This window comes from Triticum urartu, chromosome 7, assembly GCF_003073215.2.
Source record: "Triticum urartu cultivar G1812 chromosome 7, Tu2.1, whole genome shotgun sequence".
Taxonomy (NCBI): domain Eukaryota; kingdom Viridiplantae; phylum Streptophyta; class Magnoliopsida; order Poales; family Poaceae; genus Triticum; species Triticum urartu.
The window spans coordinates 278,842,515-278,856,295 of record NC_053028.1 but is presented as its reverse complement, the minus strand read 5'-3'; positions in this window follow the sequence as shown (position 1 = coordinate 278,856,295).

Sequence of the window (13,781 nt, the reverse complement as noted above, 5' to 3'; positions counted from 1 at the left end):
ATTCCAAAGGCACCCCAAGATATTCAAGGATAGCCAAAAGCCTAAGCTTGGGGATGCCCCGGGAAGGCATCCCCTCTTTCATCCTCATTCACTGGTAACTTTACTTGGAGCTATATTTTTATTCGCCACATGATATGTGTTTTGCTTGGAGCATTGTGTATTATTAGTCTTTGGTTTTTAGTTTACCACAATCATCCTTCCTGTACACACCTCTTAGGGAGAAGCCTATTTGATTAGAATTTGCTAGAATACTCTATGTTCTTCACTTATATCTTTTGAGCTTGATAGTTTTTGCTCTAGTGCTTCACTTATATCTTTTAGAGCACGGTGGTGTCTTAATTTTGAAGAAATTACTAGTCTCTCATGCTTCACTTATATCTTTTTGAGAGTCTTTTAGAATAGCATGGTATTTGCTATGGTTACAAATTTGGTCCTATAATGATGAGCATCCAAGTTGGGTATAATAAAAACTATCATAGAAAGTGAATTGGATGCTATGATCAATTTGATGCTTGATAATTGTTTTGAGATATGGAAGTAGTGATATTAAAGTCATGCTAGTTGGGTGATTATGAATTTAAAGAATGCTTGTGTTGAAGTTTGTGATTCCCGTAGCATGCACGTATGGTGAATCTCTTTGTGATGAAGTTGGAGCACAATTTTATTTATTGAGTGTCTTCCTTATGAGTGGCGGTCGGGGACGAGCGATAGTGTTTTCCTACCAATCTATCCCCCTAGGAGCATGCGTGTAGTGCTTTGGTTTTTGATGACTTCTAAATTTTTGCAACAAGTATGTGAGTTCTTTTGACTAATGTTGAGTCCATGGATTATACGCACCCTTTCACCCTTCCACCATTGATAGCCTCTCTTGTACCGTGCAACTTTCGCCGGTACCATACACCCACCATATACCTTCCTCAAAACAGCCACCATACCTACCTATTATGGCATTTCCATAGCCATTCCGAGATATATTGCCATGCAACTTTCCACCGTTCCGTTCATATGACACACATTACTTTTGTCATATTTCTCTTTGCATGATCATGTAGTTGACATTGTATTTGTGGCAAGGCCACCTTCATAATTTTCATACATGTCGCTCTTGATTCATTGCATATCCCGGTACACCGCCGGAGGCATTCATATAGAGTCATACCTTGTTCAAGCTTTAAGTTGTAATTCTTGAGTTGTAAATGCATAAAACTGTGATGATCTTCATTATTAGAGCATTGTCCTAGTGAGGAAAGGATGATGAAGACTATGATTCCCCCACAAGTCGGGATGAGACTTCGGACTTTACAAAAAGAAAGAAAAAAAGAAAAAGATAAAGGCCAAAAAGAAAAGAAAAAAAGAAAAGCCCAAAGAAAGAAAAAAAAAATAAAAAAATAAAAAATAAAATAAAAAAATGAGAGAAAAAGAGAGAAGGGACAATGCTACTATCTCCTTTTCCACACTTGTGCTTCAAAATAGCACCATGATCTTCATGATAGAGAGTCTCATATGTTGTCACTTTCATATACTAGTGGGAATTTTTCATTATAGAACTTGGTTTGTATATTCCAATGATGGGCTTCCTCAAAAGTGCCCTAGGTCTTCGTGAGCAAGCAAGTTGGATGAACACCCACTTAGTTTCTTTTGTTGAGCTTTCATATATTTATAGCTCTAGTTCATCCATTGCATGGCAATCCCTACTCACTCACATTGATATCTATTAATGGGAAACTCCATAGCCCGTTGATACGCCTAGTTGATGTGAGATTATCTTCTCCTTTTTTTTGTCTTCTCCACAACCACCATTCTATTCCACATATAGTGCTATGTCCATGGCTCACGCTCATGTATTGCGTGAAAGTTGAAAGAGTTTGAGACTATTAAAGTATGAAACAATTGCTTGGCTTGTCATCGGGGTTGTGCATGATTAAATACTTTGTGTGATGAAGATAGAGCAACATCCAGACTGTATGATTTTGTAGGGATAACTTTCTTCGGCCATGTTATTTTCAGAAGACATGATTGCTTTGATTAGTATGCTTGAAGTACTACTATTTCTTATGTCAATATGAACTTTTATTTTGTATCATTTTGGATCTGAACATTCATGCCACAATAAAGAAAATTACATTATAAATTATGCTAGGTAGCATTCCACATCAAAAATTTCTTTTTTATCATTTACCTACTCGAGGACGAGCAGGAATTAAGCTTGGGGATGCTTGATACGTCTCCAACGTATCTATAATTTTTTATTGTTCCATGCTATTATATTACCCCTTTTGGATGTTTTTGGGCTTTATTTTACACATTTATATCATTTTTGGGACTAACCTACTAACCAGAGGCCCATCCCATATTGCTGTTTTTTTTCCTATTTCAGTATTTCGTAGAAAAGGAATATCAAATGGAGTCCAAACCGAATGAAACCTTTGGGAGCGTGATTTTTGGAACGAACGTGATCCAGAGGACTTGGAGTGCAAGTCAAGAAGCAGCCGAGGCTCCCGCGAGATAGGAGGCCCCCCCTATAGGGAGCGCCCCCTGTCTCGTGGGACCCTCGGGCGGCCACCGACGTACTTCTTCCTCCTATATATACCTACGTACCACGAAAACATCCAGGAGGAGGACGAAACACAATTTCCACCACCGTAACCTTCTGTATCTGCGAGATCTCATCTTGGAGCCTTCGCCGGCACTTTGCCGGAGGGGGAATCGACCATGGAGGGCTTCTAGATCAACATCCTTGCCCTCCGATGAGTTGTGAGTAGTTTAACACAGACCTACGGGTCCATAGTTATTGGCTAGATGGCTCCTTCTCTCTTTTTGGATCTCAATACAATGTTCTCCCCCTCTCTTTTGGAGATATATTCGATGTAAACTCTTTTTGTGGTGTGTTTGTCAAGATCCGATGAATTGTGGGTTTATGATCAAGTTTATATATAAATAATATTTGAATCTTCTCTGAATTCTTTTATGTATGATTGAGTTATCTTTGCAAGTCTCTTCAAATTATCAGTTTGGTTTGGCCTACTAGATTGATCTTTCTTGCCATGGGAGAAGTGCTTAGCTTTGGGTTCAATCTTGCGGTGTCCTTACCCAGTGACAGAGAGGGTTGCAAGGCACGTATTGTATTGTTGTCATCGAGGATAACAAGATGGGGTTTATATCATATTGCTTGAGTTTATCCCTCTACATCATGTCATCTTGCTTAATGCGTTACTCCGTTCTTATGAACTTAATGCGTTACACTTTCCCAGGAATTTATTATTTGACAACATAAAGTAAATTCATTTTTGATTTCGGGACTGGGCATCCCTAATACCTTTGCCTTACTATGTTCTTACTCTCATGCATCCCTCCCTCGCATCGACCAAATCATCGACGCAACCGCAGGACACGACTCACTGTGTTTCCTCGACGCATACTCCGGATACCATCAAATAAAGATGGTAGAGTCCGACCAAGCCGCAATGGCCTTCATAACACCATATGGTCCTTTCTGCTTCAACACTATGCCTTTCGGGCTTAAAAACGCCGGTGCAACCTATCAACGCATGATTCAAACATGCCTAGAAAAGCAAATCGGCAAAACAGTGGACGCATATGTGGATGACGTGGTCATAAAAACAAGACACGTCGAAACTCTAATAGATGACTTGAGGCTTATGTTCGATAACCTCCGAACATACGATATCAAGCTAAACCCGGAAAAATGTTTTTCGGCGTACCCTCCGGGCAGTTGCTCAGCTTCATCGTTTCCAATAGAGGAATTGAAGCAAGCCCGGCAAAAATCCGAGCTCTATCGTAGTTGGCTATCCCAACAGACCTCAAGCATATCTAGTAACTAGCTGGATGCGTGGCTGCTTTAAGCCATTTTATCTCCCGATTAGGAGAAAAGGCACTACCTCTTTACCTCCTTCTTTGACGCACCGAACACTTCATGTGGATGGACGCAGCCGCGGTCGGACTGATGAAATAAAGACCTTATTGGCCAGTAATGTAGTCCTGACAGCGCCAAATATTGGCGAACCCATGCTATTATACATAGCCGCAACACATCAAGTTGTAAGCGCAGTGCTCGTCGTCAAACGAGAAGCAGACGGACACAAATTCCCGCTCCAAAAGCCGGTATACTACGTGTCCACGGTCCTCACCCCATGCAAATCCCGATACCCGCATTGTCAAAAGATAGCATACGCGGTCTTCAAGGCATCCCGGAAGCTACGACACTACTTTCAAGAGTGTTCTATTATGGTGGCCTCCGAAGTACCACTCAACGACATAATAAACAACCGCGACGCTACGGGACGGATCGCTAAATGGGCCATCGAGCTCCTCCCGTTTGACATAACATACAAACCACGGCGGTCCATTAAGTCGCAAGTATTGGCTGACTTCGTCGCTGAACGGACAGAAGCCGAACTCCCTAAAGAGTACGGCGCGTACTCCAATTGGATCATGCACTTCGATGGCTCTAAAATGCTGGCCGGATTGGGGGTAGGTGTAGTCCTGACTTCCCCCACCGGAGACTCGGTCCAGTACGTACTCCAAATAATATACACAGACTGCAACAACGCAGACGAATACGAGGCTCTGTTGCATGGTCTTCGGATGGCAGTCTCTATGGGAATTCAACGCCTGGAGGTGCGCGGGGATTCAAACCTCGCAATATCACAAATCAACAGAGACTTTGATGCCAAGGATCCGAAAATGGCGGCCTACCGCAATGCCGTCCTCAAAATGTCAGCTCGGTTCGAGGTGCTCGAATTCCACCATGTGGCTCGAGAAAACAACCAAGCGACGGATATCCTCGCCCGCATCGGCGCTAAAAGCGACCCCATCCCACCTAACATATTCCTGGAAAGGCTGTTCAAGGCATCCGTGGTATGGGAAGGAGAGTCCGGCACCGAAATAACGTCTGACGTAATCGGAGGCTCCGCCACCGAAACAACGTCTTTGGCCAATGAAATCATGGCTGTAATCGCCTTCTGGACCGAGCCTTTCCTGGCCTACCTAAATAGGGAGGAGCTCCCCGAGTACCAAAATGAAGCACGTTGTATTGTGCGGCGTTCCAAGGCCTACAAAGTCCATGAGGGAGAACTCTATAAGAAAAGCGCGACCAGAGTGCTGCAAAGATGCATCTCCGAAGAGGAAGGGCGACAGCTCTTGGCTGAAATCCATGCCGGACTCGGCGGGCACCACGCTGCGGCTAGGGCACTTGTCAGCAAGGTCTTCTGTACAAGTTTTTATTGGCCGACAGCCCAAGCAGACGCACAGGACCTTGTCCAACATTGCGTCGGTTGCCAGCTCTTTGCCAATCAGAGTCACATGCCCCCTACCGCTCGCCAAACAATCCCCATTACTTGGCCCTTCGTGGTCTGGGGGCTGGATATGGTCGGACCTCTTAAAGGGGGAAGCCATAAGAAAAAGTACTTATTGGTCATGGTGGACAAGTTCACCAAATGGATAGAAGCCAAACCAGTTAAAACGGCCGAATCTGGACCAGCGATAGACTTTATATCCGAGGGTGTACACCGTTACGGCATTCCCCACAGCATCATCACTAACAACGGCTCAAACTTCACAACCGATGAAGTGAAAACTTGGTGCGGCAACATCGGCATAAAGCTTGATTACGCCTCCGTCTACCATCCCCAAACAAATGGCCAGGTCAAACATGCAAACGGTCTCATCATGAGCGGCATCAAACCCAGACTAGTGCGGTCCTTGACAGAATCGGACATGCACTGGGTCGAGGAGCTCGACTCCGTGCTCTGGGGGCTATGGACCACGCCGAATCGCACCACCGGATACACACCATTTTTTATGGTGTACGGCGCAGAAGTGGTACTACCCTGCGACATAATCCATGACTCACCTCGCGTGCGCATGTACGAAGAGAAGGAAGCCGAGTTAGATCGGCAGGACAACTTAGACGCCCTGGAGGAGGAGCGCGACGTTGCAAAAGCCCGTTCCGCCTTCTATCAGCAGCAGGCTCGACGATATCAAAGCAGAGAAGTGCGGGCCAAAACTTATAATATTGGCGAACTCGTTCTACGCCTACCGGAGAAGAAGAAGGACATGCTCAAACCTAAGTGGGAGGGTCCCTTCATTATTGATAAAGTTCTCACCGGTGGAGTGTACCGCCTACGTAATGCATCCGATAACACACTCGAGCCAAACCCATGGAATGCGGCCAGACTCCGGAGATTCTACGCCTAGCGCAGAACTTAGTGTTCGTCTCCTTACCCCCGCCACTTTTAATTATGTTACTCCCCTTTTTTCCTTTCTCACCCCTTTTTTCTTCTTCACACAAAGTACTCAGTACAGTACGGATGCTCGAATCACTCCGGCCGCACTATGTGTGTAAACCATACCTGGGGGCTTCCTATACGGAAGCTAAATAGAATTACTTTCAGGGCTTCTTGCCTATCACATATGCGTTCTTTTTTCCATATGTACCTTTTCTTCTCCATTATATGCATCGATATGACTTAAGATGTGGCCATGCTGGGTTGCCTGGCTCTTGTGTTTATGCCCTACGTTCCTGTTAATTCGACTAGGGCATAAGGGGAGCACCTCTGCAATTGTCACTGCCGGTTGAGCCGGATGTGTACCTCAGACTGGGCTAAGCCGAAAGCTAGCGTTCTTGAGGGAATATTCGGTCGGGGAACAAAAGAAGTTTCTTTCATTTATTACAACGTGAACCCCCAGAAGTTTTGTATCCTGCGTCTCTGTTCGCAGTCCGGACATGTACATCGATGCATGCATACCCAGGGAAAGGAACCCATACCGGAACTATTCTCCCTGGAAGATGGTTCTTACTATCCATGTAATATAACATAACTAGTTGGGTACTTGTCTGTTCAAGCACTTATGACCCCTACGCCTGGTTTCCACGCATACCCCGGTTCTGTATAACTAAGCGGGTATTCGGATACACCCCGGACTGTCGGATCCGGGGGCTGAAGTGAAAAGGTCCTCCATGACAAATGATCTTTAATCCGGCTAGGGACTACATATGTCCATTGAATTACATAGTCACTTGGACTGATTGTATTCTTCCTCTATACCGTCCAACAGGCTAGCTAGCTTACGATCCTGTTGGGAGTACTTTGCGGCTAACGCTACCTGGTCATACACCAGACTCATGGGAATTTCTTGCCCATCTGGCCCCGCCGTCCGACTTCGGCCATATGGCTCGGGTCAAGCTTGGTATAGTGGGTCTTCACCATGGCCCGGACTTCCCTTGCACCTTGTCGGCAGGCTGACATCTTCCATAATCGGAAGCGCCGCCGTGCTCCTTGGAGCACATCCACGAGCTCCCCCATGCCTTTTGGCAGGGAGGTGGATGGCCACAAGGCCTGGGCAATACCCTGCATCACTTGCTGAGCTCGCTCGTGCAGCTGTGAGAGTTCTTGCGGTAAATCACCTGCAGACGCGGGCATCTCCTCTTCAGGGCGGCCCGTCAACATACCTACAGATATAAACTCTTTCAATATGCTTCCTCGCTGAGCTGTATTACAGTTCGTCTAGGCACTTACCATAAATGTCGCGATGAATCCTTCTGTTCTCCTTCACGGAGTCTACCAGCTGAGCGCGAACATCTCCTAATTCGACGCCCAGCCAGACATTGGCATCTTGAAGATCGTTCTTCTCCCGCCTAACTTGCGTAAGAACACGCTCGCCAGCTTTTGGCTGCCTTTGGAGATATGACTCGCTCTCTCCTAGGATCTCCGGATTCTCTCCGGGATTGTCCGCAGAATTTTCTATTAGATTTATCAAACAAGCCAATTACTAACTGGTACATTTCAATAACATTTCTCTATCGAGACATATGTTACCATATGAGGCCTTCTAGGACTCCTCTAGTTGGGCAACAGTGGCCCTCAGCTGGGTATTGCACTCCTCCAGCTCTTGAGACAATTGGGTATTCTTATCTATAAGGACCTGCGCATGAAATGATCCTTAAAATAATTGTTCCAACCGTTTCAAGTCTCAGGGGCTACTGCTATATATGCTTATCAAATTTTCTTACCCGTATATCTTTGGCATATTGGTCCATCGCTCAGGCGAGCCCGCCTTGAGCAGCTCGAATGTATGCATCCCCCGAATTGAAAGCATTAAAAGACTCTTCGGAAAAGATGTTATTGTGAAGTACGGCCCGTCGGCGCCAATGGTTCATAGCACTCTCTACTTCCGAATTCGTGGCAGAGAGCATTTTCCCATCCTCTATCGGAGGGCAATCCGTCCCCGGCCCCGCATTGGCCTCCTCTCTCGAAGCCGGTTCTGGAATCCGGCTCGTGGAGGCGTGATCGGCAGGGTCTCCGGATATAGTCCGGCGACTCCTCTTTCTGCCAGAACACCAAGGACGCTGTTACATTTCAAACACAAATAATCACAGAGCAGGTTTTTACCATACCTCTGTAACGGCGTTTCGGCCCTAACCGCCTTCCTCTTAAGCCTGCCCGATCCGGACGCCCTTTGCCGACGAGCCCCCAGGGGCTTGGCGCTGCATTCCGATGGTCGTCTCTATAGAAATGCGATGCTTTAAGCATGAGGCATGGCATCATAAAGGAGTCATTTTCAGAAGATATGGTTTCGGCTTTGCTTACACGCGATGCAGGTAGCAGTCCGGGATAGTTGGCCACAATAGCCACCGAGGCCCCATCGCATCTGGCCTGATAAAATATCCCGTTGACGAGCTCCACAGTAATATCCGGATCTTCTTCAAGTCCTGGATCTAAGGCCCTTCCGGGGTCCTCTGGCTGCGGGGAGGGGCTGTCGAATCCTTTTGCGGCCCTCCTTAGTTCCTGCTCGGAAATATCGAGTTAAATAATCATAACGAAGGACGCCGGAATGAATGGAGCGGGGGAAAGAGTGACGACTTACCCAGCTTGGGGGGTTGTACATGGGAAAACCATCCCGCGGTTTAATATGAAGAAATTCTTCTTCTTCTCCTTTATACAAATCGGACAATATCCTTGCCAGAGCCGTGGCGGAGTCCGGACCTTTACGACCGCAGCAGGTGGCATCGTCTTCCCCGTTGTAATGCCACATGGGCTTCCCCCGATATTGAAGCGACTACACTCCCCGCATTATGCATATTGCTATAACCTCGACTATTGTCAGCCCTGATTTGGCCAGTATCTTTATCCTGCTCATTAGGAAGTGTACTTTCTGCTATCCTCCTCTTGGGGACTGAGGGAGTCCTGGATTAGGGGGTGTTCGGGTAGCCGGACTATACCTTCAGCCGGACTCGTAGACTATGAACATACAAGATTGAAGACTTCGTCCCGTGTCCGGATGGGACTTTCCTTGGCTTGGAAGGCAAGCTTGGCGATGCGGATATTCAAGATCTCCTACCATTGTAACCGACTCTATGTAACCCTAACCCTATCCGGTGCCTATATAAACCGGAGGGTTGTAGTCCGTAGGCAATCAACTCCATACACAACAATCATACCATAGGCTAGCTTCTAGGGTTTAGCCTCCTTGATCTCGTGGTAGATCTACTCTTGTACTACCCATATCATCAATATTAATCAAGCAGGAGTAGGGTATTACCTCCATAGAGAGGGCCCGAACCTGGGTAAAAAACATCGTGTCCCTTGTCTCCTGTTACCATCTGGCCTAGACGCACAGTTCGGGACCCCCTACCCGAGATCCGCCGGTTTTGACACTGACATTGGTGCTTTCATTGAGAGTTCCTCTGTGTCGTCGCCTTTAGGCCCGATGGCTCCTTTTTTGATCAACAACGATACGGTCCAGGGTGAGACTTTTCTCCCCGGACAAATCTTCGTCTTCAGCGGCTCTGCTCTGCGGGCCAATTCGCTCGGCCACCTGGAGCAGATCGAAAGCTACGCCCCTGGCCATCAAGTCAGGTTTGGAAGCTTAAACTTCCTGGCTGACATCCGCGGAGACTTGATCTTCGAAGGGTTCGAGCCACGGCCAAGCGCGCCGCACTATCTCGAGGGGCACGATCTAGCTCTGCCCCCGGACAGTGTCCTGGAGGCCGCACACGCATCGGTTCCGACCCCTAACTTGGAGCCTATTGCGCCAATCGAGGATGAACGGTTGGACGTCACCTCATGGGCTGCGACCCCGAAAGCAATCGAGCCGAACGCTAGCCCCGCACTCTGCACTACCCATGACTCCGAGAATCCAGACTCCTCCCCGGACTCCGAACCCCCCGCGCCCCTGCCAATCGAATCTGATTGGGCGCCGATAACGGAGTTCACCACCATAGACATCTTTCAGCATTCGCCTTTTGGCAACATCCTGAATTCTCTTAAGTCTTTCTCTTTATCAGGAGAGCCCTGGCCGGACTATGGTCAGCGAGGGTGGAATACGGACAATGAGGAAATTCAAAGCCCACCCACCACCCACTCTGTAGCCATTGTCGATGATCTAACTGACATGCCTGACTTCAGCTCTGAAGACATCGACGGCATAGACGACGATGTAGGAGACGAACAGGAACCAGCACCTGTAGGGCGCTGGAAGGCCACCTCGTCATATGACATATATATGGTGGATACTCCAAAAGATGGAGATGGCAATGGAACAATGGGGGATGACGCCCCCAAGAAACAGCCGAAGCGCCGGCGTCCGCGGCGCCGCTCTAAATCCCGCCAAAGCAAAAACGGTGATTCCGGCACGGGAGATAATACTACCCCGGATAGCGCCGAAGAACACCCACCTCAGCAAGATTCGGCACAGGAAGATGGAGAAGCCAGCCCTCATGAGAGAGCGGCAGACCGAGAGGTTGAGGATGATAACTATACGCCTCCCTCCGAAGACGAGGCAAGCCTCGATGACGACGAATTCGTCATACCATCAGACCCCGCCGAACAAGAGCGTTTTAAACGCAGGCTTTTAGCCACGGCAAGCAGCCTCAAGAAAAAGCAGCAACAGCTTAGAGCTGCACAAGATTTGCTAGCTGACAGATGGACTGAAGTCCTTGCGGCCGAAGAGTACGAACTCGAACGCCCCTCCAAGAGTTACCCGAAGTGCAGGCCGCTACCCCGATCAGAGGAGGAAGTACCTACATCACCAGCGCATGACATGGCAGACCGGCCACTTCGTGGCCGCGACAGAGAGGCCTCTCGGCCCTCCACCCAAGCCATGCCCTGACGCCGCTCAACTAAGGCACGGGAAAATGCGCCCGACCTGCGAGACATACTGGAGGATAAGGCAAGACAAACAAGATCGATCTACGGATCATGCAGGCTCCCTACGGCATGTGACAATGATCTTCACTCCGGATACAACAAATCCGGCCGGGCCGAACACAACAGACATAGCTCTTCCGAGCTGCTTCGTGATATAGCCCAGTACAGAGGCGCCGCACACCCGCTATGCTTCACGAATGAATCAATGGATCATAATATCCCAGAGGGTTTCAAACCCGTAAACATCGAATCATATGATGGCACAACAGATCCGGCGGTATGGATCGAGGATTATCTCCTTCACATCCACATGGCACGCGGCGATGATCTACATGCCATCAAATACCTCCCTCTCAAACTTAAAGGACCGGTCCAGCATTGGCTTAACAGCTTGCCAGCAGACTCAATCGGTTCTTGGGAGGACCTGGAAGCCGCATTCCTTGACAACTTCCAGGGCACTTACGTGCGACCGCCGGATGCCGACGACTTAAGCCACATAATTCTGCAGCCAGAAGAATCGGCCAGACAATTCTGGACACAGTTCCTAACAAAGAAAAACTAGATAGTCGACTGTCCGGACGCAGAGGCCCTAGCAGCCTTCAAGCATAACATCCGCGACGAGTGGCTTGCCCGGCACCTGGGACAGGAAAAGCCGAAATCCATGGCAGCCCTCACGACACTCATGACCCGCTTTTGCGCGGGAGAAGACAGCTGGCTAGCTCACAGTAACAACTTATCTAAGAACCCTGGTAATTCGGATACCAAGGACAAAAGTGGCAGGACACGTCGGAATAAGCAAAAACGCCGCGTTAACAGCGACAGCAATGAAGACACAGCAATCAATGCCGGATTCAAAGGCTATAAATCCGGTCAGCGGAAAAAGCCATTCAAAAAGAATACTCAGGGCCCGTCCAGTTTGGACCGAATACTCGATCGCTTGTGCCAGATACATGGCACCCCCGAAAGGCTAGCCAATCACACTAACAGGGATTGTTGGGTGTTCAAGCAGGTAGGAAAGTTAAGGGCCAAAAACAGAGACAAGGTGCTGCACAACGACGACGAGGAGCCTAAGCCGCCGAACAACAATGGATAGAAGGGCTTTCCCCCACAAGTGCGGACGGTGAACATGATATACGCAACCCACATTCCCAAGCGGGAGCGGAAGCGTGCGCTACGGGACGTATACGCGATAGAGCCAGTCACCCCAAAATTCAACCCATGGTCCTCCTGCCTGATCACTTTTGATCGAAGGGACCATCCCACTAGCATCCGTCATGGCGGCTTCGCCGCATTGGTTCTCATGGACGGCGGCAGTAGCCTGAACCTGCTTTATCTGGATACAGTGCGAAAAATGGGTATAAATCTCTCAAGGATTAAGCCCACAAGAACGACCTTTAAAGGCGTTATACCAGGTGTAGAAGCCAACTGTACAGGCTCAGTAACACTTGACGTGGTCTTCGGATCCCCGGACAATTTCCGAAGCGAAGAGTTAATCTTCGATATAGTCCCGTTTCGCAGTGGCTACCATGCCCTGCTCGGACGAACCGCATTCGCAAAATTCAATGCGGTGCCGCACTACGCATATCTCAAGTTCAAGATGCCAGGCCCTCGAGGAGTAATGACGGTCAACGGAAACACCGAACGCTCCCTCCGTACGGAGGAGCATACGGCGGCTCTCGGAGTGGAGGTACAAAGTAGCCTTCTCAGGCAATTCTCCAGTCCAGCCATTAAAAAACCAGACACTGCCAAGCGCGCCCAGAGTAACCCATGGCAGGACCGCCTGGCACCCTCTGAGCAAGGTAGCAATGCGGCCCCAACCCCAGCTTTCGCGACATAGCGAAACCAGTACCTCGCTTACATAACTACGCCCTTGAAATACCATGGGCACAGGGGAAGGGGCACAATAACGGCATGCCCAAAATACGGCTTAAAATGTACTAGGGGCTGCCGGATTCTTTTTTTAGTTTTTTCTTACTTTCAGGACTCCATACTTCGGACGACCTGTTCAGCAATTCGACTGCCGCACAAACGATGCAAGATCCAGGGAGGCAGACAAGCCATGCCGCATTATGGAACTCCCAGGTGGTCTCTATTACGAGCAGTATACCTATTTTAAATACAATTCCGCGGCCTGCCCCTGGCCAGGACATACTGAATAGTCAAATATCTTTTGCTTACCGCACTATTTGTATCGTTCGGCTTTGATAAATAGCCTCTCTATAAACAATGCATAGCTTTTTGTCTATTTTTTGCATTACTCTCTTTTATATATGTTCATTAATGACATGTTGCACCCGTACACTATGGTACGACAAGTACGCCAGGGGCTTCAGTACCCTTTAATATGGTGTGAGAAGTCCGTACACTTTCACAAGTGCGGCACCCCGAACTTATAGCACTATATGCATCGGCTCCGAATCATGACTTGGGTCAATAGTTGGGTTTGCCCGGCTCCTATGTTTTGGTGCCTTACGTTCCGCTCTATCGGCTAAGGTAGCACTAGGAGAACCACTGCGATTGTGCCCCGATTGAGCTGGGTTAAGCACCTCAGTGGAGAAAGCTAAAACTAACTGTCATGATGAGGCGAGAGACCGGTCCCTGTTCGAGAGGTTT